We start from the raw sequence: 21,307 nt of genomic DNA on the forward strand, positions 1-21,307 counted from the left end.
CATTAAAAGTCAAAGGCTAAAACGCATCCAATGATCGTGAAAGAGGGCCAACCTCGTCATCGAGACAAAAGGAGTAGTACCAACGAATAAGTTAACGAAAAACTATACGCCGAGTGCATCTCGCATGTACTTCGAAGACAGCGTAAAAACTGCGAGTACGGCCGTGTATTCACTGGGATATGATCGATTATATATCCACAGTTGGAAGGGAGAATGGTGGAGAAAGAAAGGAGCGTATAAATCGAGAGCTCTCCTGCTAGGTTGTAGTCTGTGATCCCATATTGCCTTAGAGTACACGATTGATTCGTGATATGTTGCCGACGGCGCTATACTGTTTTACTTTGCCCTGTCGTTCATCAAATGCAGTAGACTACGAAATTTTTATGGGGTCGTCTTTTATCATCTGAAGTTCGTAAATGATCTTTCTAGATTAGTCTTTTTATTTTACTTTTTATTTTTTTCTTTATACATTTCGTCAAGAATTTCGTCTTTTTCAAGATTAAGATCATTTAGTTATAATTGCCTTTTTCTGTTTAGTTTCTCGCTATAAAACGTCTGCACACATGCTTTTCAATGAAAATATAGATCTATAAGTAAATATTATATTAATTAACAGATAAAGTTTTATCATAAATTTTCATGACAAAATTTTACAGGTCAAATTTTCTACTAATCAACTTGGTAATTAGAAATTATTCTACTCTACAAGAAAATAAGAGTGGTTTATTTTTATTTTTTTAAATCATATAAGAATAATAAAATTAAAATAATAAAATAAAAAGTATAATTGATAATTAGAGATGTCAATTAAATATGAGAGTATGTGGCTACAAATTCTAATCATGAATAATGAATTATAATAATTATTCATTGTAATTTAACAATTTCATTTACATATCAATAGTACATAATAAAATATTATAACATATAACAAAAAAATTATATTAATATAATATAAACAAAATTAATACATTTTGGTATTAATTTAAAAAATCTTATGTCTCAACATTCTAAGTACGATTACCATGTTATATTCTATAGATAACAAAAACCCATGGATCCATTCAGTCTCTTTACGAATGCATTTGGTTAATTCTATTATTCATGCACGATCGATCTGTATATTATAATATAAAAGATAGCAGAATATCATATTTTTCTCTAGTTTTTTATATACTTGCAATCACTTATAGAAATAATCAATATAGACATATTTTTCTTGTATTTTATGCGATCATCGATTTTATTTAGTGTTTTATTTATACAAAATATTAAAAAAAATTCATTTCATAATATATATAATATAAATATTAACAGTGAAATAATAATTTTATAATATTTATCATATAAATTTTTTCTAATCGCCACCTTAATCAATTTTGTTTATTGTATATACATAAAGTTGAATAAAAATTATAACTTAACGATATAACTAGAATATAAGAATATATAGATTTTAATTAAACATTAATGCTAAATAAAAATCAAAATATCGTTTTTAAATATTACCTTGATTATGGTAATAAACATATTGTAGTATTTTATGATTCATTCAATGGAAAGTAATACTGCTACCAATATTAAAAACTTATCATATTAAAAAAAAATTGTATGTTTTAAACTAAACAATAATTTAAATTGAAAATATATATTGCTTTAATAATCAATTATATAAATTTCACGTATCCCAGGTTCCTATGATACCTCTTCTTATGACTGCTAATTTCATTATTAATATTTCTATGAATACACTATATAAATATAGTATATAAATACATATATATTATGTAAATATAAATTGTGTGAGTAATTTCTATATAATTTATTAAAATTTTACCATATTAACAATTACTAAAATTAATTACATCTATTCCTAAATTAAGAATTTCTTACAATACAAATTTATAAAACATATATAAAATAATGTTTTATATAAACTAAATTGACTTTGTGAATATGATATAAAGAATTAAATTACTAGCCTATATAATTACATAAATATAATTTTCCTTAATATAATATCCTCTATTGTAATTTATATAGCTATATAGTAATTCGTTATTATTGTCAAATATAATGCCGGTTTTATATATAATACATATATTCTTTAGTATTGTATCACGTCTAATCCAAAATTCTATATGAAAACGATACACGTTCTGACCCCCCACACATGATAATTAATGTATCCTTTAACATCTAAGTAAGTCATTTTCTATTGTTCTAAGCTATTTATTTATAAACTGATATTGTATATATAAAGGTAAAACCTTAGATGATTTTGGAATTTAATAAATAATATTATATAGTAAAACTAACATCAATAGTAATAAAAATCATAAATAATATTAAACATTCCTAAGTCATCACGGTCATTATTGTTGTAAAAGAACAGCATTCTAAACAGTACATTTACACGTTTTTATTATCGTCAGCATAGATGCAAGAAAATAAAGACTAAAACATGAATACGGATTAGGAAAACTGTCAGAGCTTATCGAAAAGTGTGTAAGAAATGAACAATTGTAATTATGAAATGAAAATTGGTTGGTACAGTTCATCATTGAGAATATCATTGAATTGAGCCGCAGGACATGCGCAAGGAAAGAGTAGAAGACCAATACAGTACGGTGACAGAAGAAGAAAAAAAGTTGAAGCGTCAAAATTGCGTAAACATCCTGCAACGCGGTCGATTACCACACTACGAGACTCTCAGCAGCTTGGCGGCATTCACCTTTACCACTCACATATGCATTTGTATGTGCACTAACCTTTTTTATTTTTTGCATGCGCGTCGGCATGTGTGCGCGTTTCAATGCATAATCTGGCGCGTTATTATATGACCACGAGCATTTACACATTGATATGTGTGTGATGCATTTAAATATTATGAAAGTCATGATGTCCCCTAAGTTTTCTTAATTTCAACGATATTTTTGTAATTCCATTTAAGCAGTTGACAATTTGAAAATAAATGTGACCTCATTTTTGTTGATGACCTTTTATTTCTTCGCTGGTCGTCGATTTATTTAAATAATTTTAAATTGAATGATTACGAATATTATGAAATTTTTGTCAGACAAACTACACACTCCTGTTAAAAAAATAGGGAAAAAAAGAAAAAAAAACTCTGACATACTCTAAATGACAAAAGTATGTATTATATTATGGCAATATATATACACATTAATATATATCAAGTATTTTGGCTTTAAATGGAATATGCATTTACGTTATAAAACCTGGATTGTACAATAACAGCCTTTTCTCCCCCTTTGTATAAATTTATAATTTAATTAAAATTATATTTTTTGTAATATTGTATCAATCAATTTGAAATAAATAATTTTTATTGCTAAATTAATTATTGTTCTAATAATTGATAAACTATGATTCGTAAATTGAAAGGATATTTATGAAATGTCAAAAAAAAATTTATATTCAGTAAAAATAAATTTATATAAGGTGATTTTTTAAATAAAATATAAGTTATTTGAATGTATACCACTCTACTTTAATTTTAAATATTTTCTTTTCATTACTTAAAAACTAAGTTTTTTATTAAAAATTCTAAATCTCAGACAGACTTTAATTTAAGTAATCGTTACAAAATTTCAAATTTTATATTTCCAATAAATTCAGAAATTATCCAATTTATTTTTTAATTTTATAGGCATTTAAAAAATCCGTATAAATAACAAGAAAATTTTTTAATTCTAAACGACTATAATTTGTATAAATACTACATTGTTTGAAAGCTACCAATAAAAAATAAATATTTAATTATTGTTCAAATTTTATGACATATAGAAAAAATAGCAAGTTTTCTTTATTCCCTCTCTATGTTAGCCTTTTATTTTATTTTTCCTTTCTTAATTTCTCTCTCTCTCTCTCTCTCTCTCTCTCTCTCTCTCTTTCTCCATATATATACATCCACCCCATCTATCCAACTATTATGTTATTAGAGTACAAATTATTTTTTCATTTAAACAAATAGTTAATTCAATTATCCTCAAAACAAAGAATACACTTCTAATTACTTTTAAAATAATTTACAGTTAGAATTAAAATGTTGTTCTCATGTATATGAGAAATATTGTAAAGTTAAAATGTATAAAAAGTATTAATTTTATAATTAAAAAAAAATTTATATTTAAAAAAAGATATATATATATATATATATATATATATATTATTGACTTGCGATTACACAATCAATTAGTTCAATTTTTAGGTTTTATCGACAATTTTAAGAACAAAATAAGTTAAATAGTCAACTAGTTAAATGGTTATTATATATATTCTTCTAATATATAAATCAATATCTCCGTTTTTGATTTTATAATAAATTATCGAAAAAAATAATAAGAGTATATACGATTTGTAAATAGATATAATTAATATCAAATCTTCGATACCTCGTATTTATAATAATGCATTTATGTGAATACTTTGTCGTAACGGTGAAATGACACCATTTCAGTTTGAAGCTTCAATAGTAATAATATTGCAATATATCAATATTTATAAATGTCGAGTTCTATATTATTAATTCGAAATTATTCAGAATAGTTCTTTATTATTAGAATTCCTTTATAAGCTTGTAAATATTATTTGTTATTTTTTATAATATTGAATAATTTACTTATTAAAAAAATTAATTAATTTTCAATTATACTAATGCAAAAAGTTAATACTGTTATTCATAGAAAAAAGTTCTTTAGATGTGCTGAATAATTTGAAAGTAATGTTTACAAAATTTAGAACGTAGTAGGGTTTATGTACACTTGGTTTTAAGAGCAATAAGTGACGCGAGAAGACTCCAATCTTTGTCATAATTGCCATGAATCATCTTAAACTTGTATATTCTGAAGTTGATGTCATGGCAACAATGATATCCACCTCTCTTCCCCTCCTCTTTCTATAACAGAAACCACTCGGTTATGAGGTTCACTTATAATCGCGAGAATGTTACCTTCACTCTTCTGTCAGGCGGCCATTTTTGCGTTGTCCGATCCTACGAAAACGTCGCCCAGTTATCTGTCAGCCAAAAAATTCCATTTGCCCCACCATACGATCACAAGAATTAGGAACGCGCGGCCCGGTTAGAGATTGGTGAAGAAGAGGGGAATAAACGGAGACGGTGATTGGTTGCCTAAATCTGCTTCACAGCCATGTTTAGAGCCGGGGTAAAGTCGCTAAGCACTGGGCCCCTCCTGTTTAGAAGGGCATGACGTCATTGCTTGCGGTAAACGGTCACGCGGTGAGTGAGCGAACAAGTGAGTGAGTGAATGAGAGAGAGAGAGAGAGAGAGAGAGAGCGATAGGGGGCGAATAAGCGAGAGGCGAGAGAGGAGAGAGGCTCTTTCGTGTTTCGAGGCCGCGCTAGAGCGTCTCATGGCTATTATATATGTATAACCCCCCGTCTCGATCCCCCTTACCATTTTACGGGTCGCTTGCTCCTTTGGAAAAATGCTTGCGTGCATTTTGTGGATAAGGATTGTATGCGAAGGTTTGTTCACTGTGTATTTTCTGGTGAATTTCGTAACAGTATTCCGACTTTGTGCTAGGTATTTCTTAAATCGACTACGGTTTCTTTTTCCTGCAATGAATTAAAAATCTTTTTTTATTTAATTTATTGACTACATGAAAAATAGAAAACCAATGAACCATATTTTAATAAAGAGGTTAATTTTAAATTGAACATCATTGTTTAAAAAAATATTTTGGTAGTTTAAAGAAATTTTAAATTTTTCTTTAAATTTCAAATCTTCATTTACTCCACATTATAGTAAATTCTATATTCGTAGAAGACGTAGAAGACTGCACAATATATTGTATACTGTGAAAGATTGTATAATATGTTAACAAATATTATTTATATTACAAATAATTTCAATTTTACAAACATACTAATTCGAAACTCATTTTTATGAAATTATGTTATTTATTAATAAATGTATAATGTTAATAATTAGAAAAGAACATAGATATTAGTTAAATCTATGTTATTGTCGTAAATATGACAAAAAATTCATTAAGTAGACTCGAAATTAATATTTTTATTTTCCTACAATTGTTAATATTATTATGTTAATATAATTATTTACAATAATTATATAAAACATTTAATATTTTTATAATATATTTAAGATTTCAGTGATGTAATTGGCTTATTTAAAAAATTATTCTTTTCAAAAGCTTTAGATATTTTTATTTACTTAAAATACGTTTGGGAATTAGGTTACATGTCTTTACGTAACCACTTTAGCAAATAGTTTCAAAATTAATTTATCGTTTTAGATCTCCATACTGTAAGCCTGTACTTCACTCTCATTTCAAATATCAAATACAAAATATATATTTAATTAACGAGCAACAAAAATGTGAAAAAGCAATGTTTTCAGTAAAATTTAAATTTATATTTTGAAAGAAACGTTAATCAAGATATTCGTGGAATAATTATAATTATAATAAATATAATTATATGTAAAAAAATATTTTTAATTAGTTTTGCCAAATTTAGAGCATTTTTACATAATCTTGAAGTAGGATTTAATAAATTTATGATAAATGCCTGAGGAAATAAGATTAAAGAATGACGAGTGCAAAGAAAAAAATGGGACCCTTCGGCTACGCTCGGAGTGGCATGAAACTCACTCAATTACGAAAGTGCTATTACATGGCCATGAGAATTGAGAGGCCATTTTGAGCTACAGACATGTGCAAATTCTTAGTGGCTTATGCTGCTGTTATCTTATATAGGATTTTGCAAAAAAGACTATAATAATAAAAATACATTTACAGTTATATTAACAAAGCTCTAACTTTTGTTTTTTTGTTGTAATTATATAGCTTTATTATCGTTAAAGATGTAGTGAGAAATATTTGGTTTTAGTTATTTATTTATTTTAGTATTTGTACATTTTTACATGCAAATCATAGTTATTGCTTTCATTAAAATAGTTTAATTTAGAAGATAGAATACACATATAATCCTAAAAATATGACAAAGATTTAATAAGTAAGGGGACAAAATCACAAAGACAATATTTATAATATATATGTAAGTGTGGTTATAGATGTTGTCAAAGCAATATTGTTCGATTTTTTATCGATTTTTCGATTTCGATTTAACACGCTTTTTATTCAGTTATAAGTGTGTACGTCAACGAATATTCTACAAGATATTGGTACCCATTTAGGCGCATGCATATATGTATATCTATATGTACACCTGCTAATTACTGAAATTTGTATTATATCCTAATTACCAGTATTACCATATTACCTTTTCGTTTATGACTCTCGGGACTCAAAATGCTTAATTCTTTTTCATTGCTTTTTTAAAGCTTGTAGTATCGTTCCTTTCAATTAACCCAACAAAAGATACTTGATATCAAATATAAATTAATACGTTAAATCTCCATTTAATATATTTAAAAAATACGCTCGCTTGCAGCTGTAAATTAATTTTCATTGTACGAAAATTATTTTGATGAATAGTTACATTATTCGTTACTATTCACTTTTAATAAATAAACTCGTAAGGGTCACTTCACTTTTTCACTAAATGAAATTCCAAATGTTTCAAAATAATTAATTTCTTCTTTATATAAGCCGATCGTATTTGAGCGAGCATCATTTATATCTCAGTAAATTGTTTGGACATTAAAATAATACAGAAATATTCGGAATTTTCAAATCATTTCAGGCATTTCAAGATCAAGTTGTTATCGGCATTTGTAAAAAGTAACCTCGAGTAATCGGTCGGAGGAAGATTGTGAAGAGCTCGCAATGAATAATGTGACTCCTCAACTGTCATTGAACCTGTTCGCTCGAAGGGAATTACAGATGCTCCTCCACAATCGCTAGCTACGATTGATACGACATCGAACTTTAACTAGATTTATTAACGATTATTAGCGCGGAATCGTTAAACTTCATCCATTAGTTTCTTACCCTTCCTCTATTATCGTTGCATGCATTGCGAATTTAAGATCACCAGGGTTACTGATAATCATTTAGCTGCATTTTCTATAAATTCTTTATCGAAGAGGGATTAAAGAATGCCTAACGCTCTCTTCAGATTTTACGAAAAACGAATATGGCTGCGAATTTTCACTGACAATTAGACAGCTTTATAAATAATGAGTTTATCGATAGATGGAAGAAAAGCTACTGTAAAATTTTGTTGAAGTAAGTGTTAGCGAATGTTTTCGGTAATTCCCAATAATGATCTTGTAAGTATATCGTTAGAGAAATAAAATAAAATATTTAAAAATATTTATTATGAATTACAGGTTATTCACCTGTAAGATGAGGCTTCAGTGTATTACCACTGGTGGTAATAGATAGGCCGCTGAAGTAATAATCTTATGATTTATAGGCGATGTTAAATAATAATTGACTGAGCTGCCATATTGTAATTCTGAAATAAGTTAAGAGTGACTTTTCAACGTTGCACCTTGTAAAATTATTATATATAAACAAGTATATGTTTTTAAAATAATAACAATATATGTATTGATATTATATGTAATGGTATATTTAATATAAAATCGCACTTATTTAAATGCATATTTGTGTTTATTTCTTGGTCGACGTATTGAAATTCAATGTATTAAAAATAATAAATCTTTGTTTCAGTATTCAAAAATAGCAATAATTTGTTTCAAGGTTTGTTTGCCTCGCTTATCGTTCTTCGTAATACCGGAGATAAAAAATCTTCGCTAGAGATATTAATTTGTATATAATTACTAATGTCGCGGTTACTGCTATTTAATTCAATAGCTGAGAATTTTTCCGCATCAAAGTATAACTTTGATTCAATGGTTTAATTAGAATCAAATTTGCAAAGAGCGAACGGTTTCTTATTTTTACAAATAATCATTTTTGAATATACTTTGGTACATATTTATTAATAAATTTGTAAAATTATAGATAATTAATTATATATATTATACATAAATAATATATAAATAATATAAATAGTATATAAATAATATAATTTATAGATAATTAATAATATAAATATGCATATTTTGGAAAATTTATTTAGTGGAAGAAAGTTACAACTACAATTTAGATCGCAATGATTTTATTAAATTAAGCTATATTAATATGTAACTTCCCAAGTAAGTTACTTTCGATATATCAACTTTAAAAAAAAAATAAATCTCAAAGCAGAAAAGGAACTTGAAAAACCAGCTTTGTGAAATGGAAATCAAGTACCAAGTCAAGGCGAATTATTGAATTCGTTTGGCATGGCGAGCTTGATTAGAATGTCCTTTCAGATGGGTGTAGAAGGTGTCGATGTGTTTCTTTACAATAAATAGCGGTGACAGCTACGCACGTGTGACGGTGTAACAAATATTTCTTCTGATCCTTAAAGCCATTTTCAGGTTGTAACAAACGTTACACACTTCTCAGCTGTTCCTCAGTATAAGTCCACAAAATGAATTACAACTAAAGCTGTTTTGTTTCTATATTTGGAATATTAGTAGCCATTCGAATGTATCTCTCACGCCAATTCACTTACCCCCGTCCGCCTCAAATTCTCGATGAATCTCACTCTGAATAATAGATTTGGTGGGCGCTTAATGGGTGGAGTATCGAGACGAGGCCGCGCTTCACCTTAGTTGCGGAGACGCATTGCGTTCAGCGCTTCAACATTCTAAAATGGCGAAGGCCATACGTCCGCCTCTCTTATACTATATATTACGCTACTTTTTTTCTTGTTTTTTTCTACTCTTCGACCAGTTTAGAACAGCACGCCTCATCAAGAGAACGCTTGGTAGAGAGAATCATGGGGAGAATGATGGAGAGAACGATAGAGAGAGAGAGAGAGAGAGAGAGAGAGAGAGGAAGAGAGAGAGAGATAGAATGTGAGAGGGAGTTACGAATGGAGCCCAGTGCCACTGCCTGCGGCCACTGGTGGCCGATTAGGCAGCTCGTATACCTGTGAATTCGGGACGAGTAGACGACCAATAGCTGACTAACCGAAAGCAGTAAGAAAATGAAACTGGCCTCTATAAGTATCCATATAGCTGCCTTAGAAGAAAGCCTGAGGACAGTTTGGTTATGGAGTCTGATGAATAGGACGTTTATTATTATCAGCTATTTCCGTAAGATATCACGAGCGAAAATCATATAGAAACCCATTTGAAAAATAAAAAATTCTACAGTTCAGGTTCCCACAACTTTTTGAATTACTAATCAAGCGAAATTCACTCTTAGCTTCTTATGGATATTTATATTAGTGTATTGAATATGAATTATTATGAATAAATTTTTAAGAATAAAGAAAATAATAACACGCATATCTTTCATAGTTTTATATGTATAAAATATTACATAAATATGCCATCACAGTTTTAGAAGATATTAAACTTATATTAAAACGTTACATTAGAAAAAACTTGATAAATCTAGTTATATTGCATTAATTTGTAAAATATACGACAATACCTACTTCTAATGAATGACTTTACTTGCACAGGTTTTGACATGCAATAATTTTGTTGACTTTTGATATAAAAATTAAGTGTACTTTAGAATGTTAAAACGTAGCGTCTCAACTACGTATCGAGATGATATCTAATTTTAATAATAAATGCAATAATCTCTTTAAAATATCCTCATTATTGATAAAATGAGCTAAATGAAAGTTTGTTACAATGTGGGGATTGGCATTGTTATTTCTTAATCATTAACAACGACTGCTAAGTTTAGATTTTAATTCAACTAGTGGTTCGTTATGATCAATTAGGTGAATTTATATGAACATGTGCTCAATCGTCGGCAATCTTTTTATCGTCAACCAAGAAAATCCCTAACAGTTCAATATATTTACCTAGAAAAGTACGCTGTTAAATTTAGATAGCCAAAACCTAATCGCGCAATGCAGACGTGAGTAGGTCAGTGTGAGAGAAGGCTAAATCGAGACATCCGCATGGATATTGACTGGTTGAGTTTCATAACTTACGCATCTAGGGTGCCTCATTGAAGGCTACCTCTGCAAAGGTACGCTTGAAGCTCCTTTCTGGAGGTCGGAAAATTTATCGAGGGTCAGCTGGTAACGGGACGGCGCGCCTCATCCACGTGATAATCATCCCGCGCGGTCCGTTCACAATCTTATTATCGACGGCCTCTCAGTAATAACGCGGCTTGGGAAACCCCAGCGCGCTTGAACTTTGATTGGCTTTCGTTAGTCGCGTGTTTGCGTTTCGTCGGCCCATTGTCGCACGATAATTGAACAATGCGCTGTTTACATGGAATCTTCTTAGAAGATGGCATTTTACTCTATCTCTTTTTTTACGGTGCGAGCCAGAATTAAGTAGCGGTTTTGCGTGTCTGCTTTCACAAGCATTTTCAGTAATACCGCGAGCCACAGTACAGGGAAACTTTGTATTTAAAAGGCCGTGACGATATCTTCGCGCGATATACTCTACGGGAAACCATCACAGACTTCGTTAAGCTCGAAGCTGCTGGAAATCTTTTTAAATTTACTATAAAACATCGTTCATTTAATTTATGTATTTATATACCCTACGTAAGGCTATTAGGAGGAAACAAATATTTTACGGCCTCGCGCATAGCACGTCAAATATATTACGTCAAATATAGATACGTAAAGATTATTAAAATATTTGCTGTTTAGATTGATAGATAAAACTCCGCCATATTTAAGGCTAATATAATATATATATATATATATATATATAAGTATGCAGATTATCAATGTTTATAATGTAAGCTAATGGAAAAATCAGACTAATAGTAGCTTATTACTAATGCCTTTAAATATATTCTGATTAATACTTGCCATTTACTATTTCAGCAATAGTAATTTTAATTAATATTCATAAGTTTAAATATAAAATATTTGAAAAAATATTATTATAAAAGGTTATTCATGTTTTTCAAAAATTATATTTCTAAAAATTAACAATACAAACTGAACTAATAAAATCTATTATATAATAAAATACATCCTGCATAATTCTGTATAAAAACGATTGACAATGCTTTTTTGTCTTATAAAGTATATGTTAGTGTTTATTGGAACAGTTTTACAAAAGTAACAGTAAAGTAATGTAATTGCTAATTTTAAAATAATATAGTGTGAAGATTAAACTATATGTAATATACTATAATCACATACATAATTATATAAATGCATATGCACTATACGTCAAATGTAAGCATAGTTACTATGGTAAAGTATTACAACATGCGATACGTATGGTTGAATGCCTATAATTCTTTCTAATATGTGGAAATATTACTGCTGAAGTTAAATTTCAAATGTATACGCAATATAATATATAATTATTAAATAAATATTCTAAATAATAAGTAGATTTAAATAGAAACTTATTCAAAATTAGTTTTTAAAGAAGATAATTAAAAATTTATTAAATATATGGGCCTATGTTCTTTACTCAATGAATAGTAAAATTTTCTAATCCAACTGAATTTACTTGAAATAATTAGAGAAATTACGTTGCTATGCTAAAAAGAATAGTTTTTAAATATTCAATTGCAAATTCTAAAATCTCACATATTTTGTAAAAAGGAGCATGAGAAATTAAACATATTACACTGTCACACCTTTATAAATATATATCATAATGATAAAATTAATTTACAATAATTATGCTTTAGTTAACTGCTTTTGGCGTACTTTTGTATTCATGCACTTGAAAATTGATATTCGATTATACGAAAATATTCCATTTCGATTTAGATGTTACTTAAACGTAAAAAGTATTTTAAGCAATAATTAATAATTTGAATGGTAGATTGTAAATCATCTAAATGATTCGAATTATATTTTCATAGTTAATTATTAGTTCCTTTATATGGATGATTTACATCCCTGTCAAATGTTTATACTTATAAATATTAAGAAAAATGTACCAAAAAACATCATCATCTAGTAACCATTCATTATAATTTGATATAATTACACTACATATTATTTAGTTGTTTTTTATTAATAATATAAGGGTACAAAGTAGCATTTCATTTTTATCTTACACATTTTGCGTAGGACTAGTTGAAGTGAATTTCTCCGTACTATTTTAGCTAATATTGTATATAAAGTAGTATACATAGTAAAAAGCATTTATTATAAAACTTTTAGAGTTTTTTTTTCTTTATACTGTGATATGATCCGGTGATTTTCAGTAGATTTAAACCACCATTTAAAAGTTTGTAATAATGTAAAATTTGGAAATAAATTAACATTTTTTGTAAATCAGTCATTTTTTCAAAGACTATATAATATCGTAGTTTAATTTTCTATAAATATAGTTATTATTTAATTTTTTATAATTTCTATAAGCTAAGTATGTATATATACTTTTACAAATAATATTAATGTTAAGAATAGTGATTTTAATCATTTGTAAGTTGAAGTGAGAAACTTTTAAAAGCTATTTTACTTCAAAGTTGTATGAAAATAAGGAAAAAATATGCTTCATCAAATCTACTTAAATCCCGAATTCAGGTATATTAATGTATTTAATGTATTAAATCTTATGATAGATATTAACCTTCCCGGAGTCATAATAATGACAAATGTGATATTAAAAATCATTTCATTTCAAGACTTACGTACTCATTATGAATTTAAAAGGGATGAAAGTTTTGCGATCAATAGTTGCTCGATTTTCAAGGAAAAATATCGGGTAAAAAATTATGCATACATATCGTTTTTAAGAAGAAAATAATTGATACGCCATTTAAACAAATACATAAAATTCAAGCATAAAATTCATCAATAATGATGCTTTATTTATATTTCATGCAAAGTACTCCTTTAATTCTTAAACGCAGCGCCAACAAGCTGAGTGTATCGACTGCATGAATTTTACAAAATGACACAATCGACTTACTTTTACTATCGTAGTTAATTAAAAAATTTGACTTTTTTACAACATAGATAGTAATACTCTTTCTCAAGAGTGAGAGCGAATAAGAGGGAATGATGGAGATCGAGGAACAAAAAGTGCACATGAAAAAGAAATGAAATAAAGCATTGTTGAGAAATCGGGGTTCTGCTGCTCACTAAAGAAAAGAGGCAGAAGTGTTTTGTGCCAGAACCTCTGTCGTCGAATCACCTCAAAGTCGTATAAATTGTTTGCGACTTTAATTAAATTTTTCACGTGAATGAGTTACATCTCTATAAGGTGAAGGTTGCCCACTACATGCATGATCTTTTCTTTAAATTCCTTTGGAAAATCATATATTTTATTCTAGAGAAATACAAGTTCCCGCGTTTATTTCCTACATAATGCAATCTACTACTCAAACTGGTATATTATATTATCTGTATTATATTATATTACTGTATTATACTCCTTATGCTGTATTATCTGCGATGTCGGATCAATATTGGACCTGTCTGCATGCTTGGATTTAATGAATATGATGTACACACCCATTAAATATAAATTGTAATTTAAAAAAAATTGACGAGTACTTGAAAAATCTTTATTATATACATGGGATATTAAGAATCTTTTAACATATTTAGATTATTCGTCTCTAAATAATACCACAATGCGTATTGCATTGATATTTAACAACACAGTAAGATGATTTTCTTTTTGTTTGATCGTAATAATTCATCGAAAGTTGAGAAACTATTAAAGAAAGTCGATCAAAGCGGTAGCATATGCAATAAAAGCTCGCGCATGAAGGCCATTGTCAAAATTAGAATATAGCAGAAAAGTGAAGGCATCGGGTTGGAATTGACTAAATGATCGTAAAGCAAGACAGTAGCGCCTTCCGAAGAGTGCGTTGACTTGGCGGAAAAATGATTTTTTAAATGGAGTAAGCGGGGCCTCGTTCGACGAATTAATTGCATGTGGCGACAATAAGAAGCCGAAGATTGGAAGGCACATCGATACGTTCTTCACTGATTAATACATCAAATATAGTTTTTATTTTTATGCCATTCGCAATTATAATACATTTATATTTGGAGGGCTTAAAAAAGCAGAAGACGGTCTGTGGCTTTTCCTTGTACTGTGTTGAAAAATATTCTATTCAATTATATAATTATATTGCATTATATCGATTGCAGGAGACAATGTTCGATTACGAATGCGCGCTGCTTTTAATTACCTCGGCAGGTGTAGAATATAACGTGCGCTATTCCCTCCACCTTAAATTTTCTAAGTTACTCATTATTCGCGACGATTGACTCGTATTGTCGAATTTTTCATCATAACGTTCATACGACCCCATATACTATCACTCGGTTCAAGCAAAAACTTGCGGGATTATCTTTTGCGAGTGAGTTCTCACAGTTCTCGATATGTCAATACTGATATACTTTTTCCCTTCATCTTCATATATAATTCTCATCCATTTTATACGCCTCTACTTTTTTGCCTTACTGTCGAATCGATAAAGTCCATTTCTTCTATGGATTATACTCTCTAAAAAAGAGCTTTATTCTTTTTTCTTCATTTGCTTACACCATCGTTCTAAAGCCGAATTATCACGTCTTCTCTTTGTTTGTAAAGTGCTTTAATAAACGGTAGAGTAATTGCTTCATATTTGAAAATGAAGATGAATATGATAAGAGCTAATGTAATAAAAATTTTTTTTTATTATTTTCTTTCTTTTACAAAATATCTTGAAGCAATGAAGACTTTTCTAAACTAAAATATATTTATTTAATAAATAAATTTATCAAATAGTTTTAAATTTGAAGATAATATGATACATTATAATAATGGGATATCTATAGCCTATAGCATCATCTCATGCTACAATAAAGGGAAATCTATTCAAATTCCATATAACTTGAAATGTTTTTTCCAATAACTATTTGATTTCAATCTCTTGATTATAAATAAATTATAATCTTGATGATGTATAAAATCTGATTCATATAATAATTCTTTTTATTATTAATAAATTTTGAGGAGTAAATAAAAAAAAGACACTTAAATATCGTATTAAAAGTGTGTACTAATCTATTTTTTTATTAAATTACTTTTTATAAATTATATTTATTATTATATAAATATTAAATTATATTTTTATTAAATTTGATAAATTACGTGATTGAGCAAAAGAAATAGTTTTATCCCAATATTTTTTAACATTGAGATTTTTATCTATTAAGTCAAATAATAAATTACTTGTCTATTTCTTACTAGGTTTTTAACAAGTAATTTAAGTTATTATTTCATATACAAGCATCCATGCTTATGTCCAGTTAATCTATCTTAAAGAAAGGATTAAAATACAACATGTAGATTGTAGTAGTTATTGGGAAAATGAATTTCTCCATTTTTTTATGAATTGATTGATTATGAACCAATGTGCATCGATACTTCATCTTCTCAAACATAATTGTTTTAGTCTAATGCTATAATTACCACTGTATAATTTGCTTACCAATCTCATAATAACTCTTTAATTATAGGAATGACAATGTAGTGGACTATTTGAATCGAGGCATATAATATTATAAATATTTAATCGTTCTGTGATTGCAATAAAGAAAAATCAATGCTATTTAATAATATTGAATGGCAGAATAAGATGTGTTCTATTTAAGTAGAATGTACTTTTCGTAATAATTCGTCATTATAATTACTTAATGTAAAGCTTACATAAAGCGAGGCTTTCGATCATGAGAAAGCTCGCGTGGAGGACAAGGGAAGAAATGAGGAGCAATGTAAGGTAAGAGAGTTATCTCAGGCAGTCTCGACAAGTAACGCTGGTCGAAAATTCATCAAGCAAGAGTACGCATCGCTTGAGCTGGCACGCGAGGAGTGGTTACGGATGGAGAGGAGGTGGGGCTGCCGAGGAGATAAGCCGCTCGCTCGCTGGCTAAAGGATCGACGAGAGCGGCTGGTTGGCGTGCAACAGGCCAACGTGCAACGCCGGCACTCGCTCGCCTCGCAGGCATCGGGTGCTTACCAGTATTTAGGACAAGGTCAGAGGCCCTGCCAAGACATCGATGCACTTTCACTTCGAGCGCGGCCTGCCCGCGTGCACGCGGCTCTTCGAGCAACTGCACAATCAACGCGAGTGTAAGTGCTCGTGTATGTGAGCGGCTGTGTACGTAGCTCCTTTCTATCCGAGCGAGTCATTGATTTTTCGAGACTCGAGCCTTCAATGAGGCTTGGCCCGGCTGCTAAAGCCTACCTAATCGAAGCTGTTAGAAATGCGAATTGCGCATCCCCCCTCGTCATCAATGTAAACGTTTCTCAGCAGTTGCAAAATTGTATATCAGTGTCCGCCTAGTTCTCCCGTCGACAATAATCGATGTCGAAGACAGCACCATTAATGTTTTCTTAATTTTGGCCACCGCTTTCGTGCTGCGCGGTCGTTATTCTTGCCCGGTTGGAATAACCTCTTTCAGAAAATAGTCCGACTTTCTTCCGTCCAAATAATATTTAGACACTACTCTGATTAGTCTTTCCTGAGAGCTGGTTACGATCAAGACGGATAAAAACAGATAAAATGAGCTAGTTTAATATTTTCTTTAATATCTTGCTTATTGTACGCGTACGTATAATTAGCTACGCAGACAAAAAATGACAAAAAATAATGATAAAAATTTACGTCTTAGGTAGATGATGATTTCTAAATCATCAATGTTATTTATTATTCTGGTATTGTTATTATTATCCACGTCAACTTTTTTTGCCAAGACTTTACATTATTATATTTGTGTTTATTTCTTTATTAATAGTTAAGAATGATTTTGTAAATTAATATAAATGTGGACTTATGACCAACGTATGAATTTAAAGTAGCCAACATCGATAATTTACCTAGAATTATCTCGTTTTTTTTTATATACTCTACATTTTCAAATAATAAGTTATTGACAGTTATTAAAAAATGAGTAATGTTCAATGCTAATCAACATTATTTCGCACAGTTCATGTAATTTTTGTTAAAAAATAAATAGGAATTCTTTTTTCATAATCATAATTTTTGTTAAATAGTGTAATTATCATTAGAAATTAAGAACGCTTAACCAACTTGAATATCATAACATACAAGTCATAAAATTTTGCATAGGATAACTGAGGATGATTTATTATTAATAATAAATTTATTTGAATTATTATATGCGATTGAATTATTATATATCGATAATTATAGGAAAAATTGAATAGAATTGTAATTATTATTTTACACGCAATTAATTATAAAACTGCATTTACTTGAAATTTCTCAAGGCCATTTTTCTTGCAAATATATTTAATTTTTTTCAATACGTTAATGATGATTTCATAGCCTTAAAATTTAAAATTTTCACATTTAGTTTTCAGTAATCTAAAATTATTCGGCAGTTCCGTGGGCGAAACTTAAAAAAAACGAAGTATATAAAGAATAATTATTAAGCACTATCATGAAACCATGCAAAGGAATAAATTTTTAATAGTAATGTAACTCGATATTTTAAATTCATTGGTCAATCAACTACAGCTATTATAGCTTTTCTTATATTACTTATATTTCTTATTTTCCTTATTTTCCATAGTTGTTATAATATGAAAATACGATCTATTTTGAATATTATTATCAGCTAAGAAAAGTCCTCTGCGTAAGGTCACTAGGTCTCGTATTGATAGACTATAAAAAAAGCTACGTTGATGAAAGAAAACTTTTAACGAAGCGACAACTTTACTTGAAGCAATAGTAATTTACGAATTAAATTCACTGTTATCATCATTCGGTAGAGAAATGCAATTGTTGCATAAAGCGTCTATTTTCTATGAAATTTTGTTTCTCCTTTCTATCTTTATTTTAAATTTCGTTAGTTTAGAGATTAGATCTTCGATGAGTTTCTTTCCCTCTGCTCTCTTTCTCTCTTTCATGTTCCTTTAGTCGCTTAATTAATACTCAATACCATCCTAGCAGTGAGAAAATAAATGATTCCCTGTTTGTTAGATCCATCCAATTAGTTGCTTGTAGATTATTAGTTTGTAGTGTGCAATATTTTTAAATCGGCAATACTCGATGCAGCTTTAATATATTAACTTGGAGAAATTTAAAAGTATAATTCGACCAAAGTCAAGGTTAAATATGATCGGTCTATTATTTAGTAAAATAATCTTACATAACTGTGTAATTAAATTATATATATATATATATATATATATATATATATATATATATATCTTATATATTATGCAATATATAAAATATATACATAATTAAATTATATATATATATATATATATATATATATATATATATATAAATCTTATAAATTATGCAATAAATAAAATTTAAACAGTCAAATAATGTATTCTCAGGCAAATTAAAAAATCTATATTTAATCTTCAAAAAATATTTTCTCACTGTCAAATAATTTTAATTCTATTTAATTCTAAAATAAATTAATTTTATTAACTAATACGTTGACGATATAAACAATTATCAATTACAAAATACGTAAGAATGTACCCATACCCCACAATACCCGTGTTGTAATTGTAGAAACTTTTGAAATTATAGAAGTAATTAATATTTTATTTTATGTGATTTTATGATTAGTTAAAATAGCTATAGATTACTATCGATTGATCTAGTATTTGTTCAATTTTTAAACTTTTTAAAGTTTTGGAAATAATTGATTATGAAACATGCTCGTTGATGAACCATTTGAGATGCTACGTCAGCAAATTTTGTGTAGTAGTTTTGTTTACCTATTTATATATAAATAATATTAATAAACATGACAAGAAGATTCAATGTAAGAGCTTCTTAAAAACTGAAACTTAAATCATAACATTTGATCAAAATATAATAATATTCATCGTGTATTGATTCATGTTTGAAGCTTCTATTTCACTTATGATTTATGATCGAAGATTACAGCTAGTTATTTTATCAAAGATATAGGTGAGTAAAGAAAAATTCACGACATTAATAATTCGGTTAAGCCTTTGATTGACAAATCCATGTTGCGAACGATAATAGAAAGAAGGGGAGACTTCGAGCTGATAATGGCCATTGAAAAACAGAACATAAGGGCCATTGTTCGGACTAATACACTTTTCAGAATCGATACATGCAAACATTGCACTACTGTGCGTAAATTTACCACACGAATTACAAATGCAGACCAAAGCGATGAGTGCAAGTGTCTACGCGCATTATAAATGGATGACAGCACCAAATCAAAGGTGCCCCATTGAATTAGAAACACCGATTATTTTCCTTCTTTCATAATGCCTTATTTACCATATTGATGATCTTGTTCGTAACTATAATCATATTCAAGATGCTACAAATCGCGAAGATATAAAAATTTAGAAGAATAACTTTTATCTCTATAAGAAAAAATGTTGTCTTCGTTCCCATTGTTTTTTGATAATTCATATTTTGTAGACTCCATATATTTTAGTTTTTCAAAAAAAAGTAAAGCAGCTTGGTTAATCGCATGATGATTCCAAAAAAATAAAGACATTTATACTAATTTCATAACTCAATTTCGAAGTAACATTTTTCGCTATAAAATAATATTGCAAATATATTTACCAGGAGTTATACTTCAATGACAAATACAATAAATAATTTCAAATATGTTGAACATATCGTTTTCCTTTTCGTTTGAGTGAATACTAAGTTTTCCGAGTATCCCTGAGCCTAAACACATTATAGACGTTTCACACACTTGGAATTTTCTTCCGCTCACAATGGTATTGCTCATCCAAGAAAAAATCTAATAATAGTATAATAATAGTAAAACAAGTTCACCAAGTTCTTGTGGATATTGAATGATTTTGGAAATATTTGTTTTCAGTATATATAAAATTCTTTCAATGCAATGTAAAAATATTATTGAAATATCTTTTGGTTAGAATGAAATTGTTTTAAGAAATTGTTATATTTAATTTACATTTTAATTATCCGCTATGAGTTTGTTTTTTGTTAAATTTTTCGTTAAGTTTTTAGAGATATTAAATATAATAATAGAATGCTGTAACCAATAATAGAGTACGATTCTTTAAATTAATTTTTTATTTACTATTATTTTCCTTATATATAGCTTGTTTTTATTTCAACCTTTCTCTGTCAGTAGGATCTCTTGTAAATAAAAAAAAGTGTTGATAATTTAAATCTAATTTGATTCAGAATTTTAGTTGAATTTTTATTTTTAATATTTGAAAAAATTAAAAAACTAATTTATAAAACATACTGTATATTAAATAAAATTAAATTGCTAAATTTTAGTTTATGATTAAAATCGTAATTTTAATTCATTAAATTTTAGTATCTTAATTAACATTAATTGTATTTTATAACGT

The sequence above is a fragment of the Ceratosolen solmsi genome, unplaced genomic scaffold (genome assembly GCF_000503995.2).
Source record: "Ceratosolen solmsi marchali unplaced genomic scaffold, CerSol_1.0 scaffold30, whole genome shotgun sequence".
NCBI classification, from domain to species: Eukaryota; Metazoa; Arthropoda; class Insecta; order Hymenoptera; family Agaonidae; genus Ceratosolen; species Ceratosolen solmsi.